This window comes from Jaculus jaculus, chromosome X (genome assembly GCF_020740685.1).
Source record: "Jaculus jaculus isolate mJacJac1 chromosome X, mJacJac1.mat.Y.cur, whole genome shotgun sequence".
NCBI classification, from domain to species: domain Eukaryota; kingdom Metazoa; phylum Chordata; class Mammalia; order Rodentia; family Dipodidae; genus Jaculus; species Jaculus jaculus.
Window position 1 is genome coordinate 135,998,141 of NC_059125.1, and position 2,088 is coordinate 136,000,228.

General features: G+C 46.2%; 1 pseudogene; it reads right to left on the bottom strand.

Annotated features, from left to right (window-relative positions):
• Positions 1-1,091: 1,091 nt before the first annotated feature.
• LOC101607523 lies at positions 1,092-1,765 on the bottom strand (annotated as a pseudogene).
• Between the last annotated feature and the right edge of the window lie 323 nt (positions 1,766-2,088).

Genomic DNA, 2,088 nt, shown 5'->3' on the forward strand with positions numbered 1-2,088 from the left:
TGTGAAGCAATTATGAAAGAACATTTCTGAATCTAGCTTGCACATTTATGACAATGAATATTTCCCTAAATTCAATACATAAAGAAGTTGTGACACTTTGAACTTTCACAGTGCGATAGGGCCAGTCACTGGAATAGAGGTCTGCACCAAGTCAGTCGCTGTAGATCCAACAGAGATCAGATGGTGAATGGCTGTGGTGGTTAGCTGTGGTCTGGTTATCTTGGAAGGGTTAACAAAGACCATTCCTTAAATGTACTGCGTGTGGCTGCTTTTCTGGTTTTCAAGCACAGCATACTGGTTGTTGAAGTTTAAGGGCCTGGTTCTTTGAAACCTCCTCCCTACTTGTATTTTTGTTTCTTACTAATTCAAAGCTCTTCTCCATTTCTTTATCCCTAAGGGAAAAGAAATGTAATCAGTACATATGTCTTTTTCACTAGAGACTTTGAAAATATTCTTCCTTGAATTAAAAAAAAAATTTGTAAGTTACCCCTTAGGAAGAATCTCAAGGAAGGACAGGAAGGGAATGTAAAATCCTTAGCAAAACATTTTAAGGCTTCAATTGAACAGAAAACAGTTAATACTGTACTGAAGCTCAGTGGTCCCATCTTTCCCAATAGTAATGTCTGCAAATGTTATTTTGGGGACCAATTTGAGGTCAACCATAAAGAAGCTGTGTAATGATATTGCTCCTAAGACTCACTTTTAGTTTTAGTAATTGATAGATAATACATCTCTTTCTTTATGCATAAGGATAACAATATTCTCATTCAAGTAAAATTCTCATCATTCAAAGATTTCTCCTCCCTTCTACTGTAGGGGAGTAGGTCTGATTAGATCAAGTAAAGAAAGATGTGTGTGGCAAGTGACTGCCCTCAAAGAGTTCCTTATATAGTTTGTCGGACACTGTGGAGAAGTTAAGTGCAAGTGGTGGTCTAAATTCAAGCCAGCTGTGTGCACACGGAGATGGAAAGGCTGGGATTTTTTCCATCTGATGACATTTACATTTCTTCCCATTTTATTTACTTTAAAAAATTCATGTCCCTAAATAAGATGTAGGTGTGCCATATGTGGTCATTTAATCCAGGTAGTATTCATTTTAAGTACCTGTTCTGTCTTTCTACATGCTTGGAGTGGACTGCAGGGATGGGAACTGTGTATTGTTGTATATTTCTGGTGGTCCTTGTGGTGTTTTCCTTGGCGTGGTTAAACCTGGCCCCAGGAGGCCTGTACACACCACTAGGCATTGCTGGTTCTGGGGTTTCTGTAACAATTACTGGAGCAGGAGGGGCTTGTACTGGAGCAGTTTTATTACAGGGACCTGAAGATTTTTCTACACCTCCCCCACCTCCACCTTCTTCCCAGTTATGTCCTGGATCTTCTCTCTTTTCATTATCATCATCTTCCTTTTCACTTATTTGCATCGCTTGAACTCTGAATCTGCTGTAATGGACCTTTTTTATTTGTTGAAATTCTTTCCATTCATCTTCCTCCTTCTTCAGGGCCTTGATGGCCCCAGAGCCTGAGATGCCACCGTGGCCCGGCCTGGTTTCCTTTCCGGTGATCCCTCCGTCTCCAGACCTGGTCCGGAAGCCAGAGATGTCACCGTCGCCCGATCTCCTGATCCCAGTTGCTGTCCCGCCATCGTCGGGTCTGGCTCCTGCTCGTGCAGGCCGCGTTAGCCGCTGCTGGATTGCTCCGTTCCTTCCTTCTTCTTGTCCCTCTTGGCAAAGAAGTTATGGAGGCTCTGCTCCTCCACCTGGGCCATGGCCTGGCCCAGATGGTTGGAGCCAGTAGCGTGAAATGGGGGGGGGGGGGGAGAGGAGGTGGTGGTTTGCCTGAGCTCCGGGGTGGAGGCGGGGGACTGGTGTGTGTGAGGGACTTCTGCGTTTCACTGTGGTCGCCGAGGCGCATGGGGAGGGGCAGGAGGCTCCCTTACACATGCTCACCCCCCCCCTCCCGCCTGCCAGGAAACCATGATACAGGCCATCCCCTCCGCGGTGGGACTCCCTCGCTACCCAGGCCCTGAGAGCAGGGAGCGTGAGCCCCCTTCCACTATCGGAGGAGGTTGGGGGAGTGGGAAAAAAATCG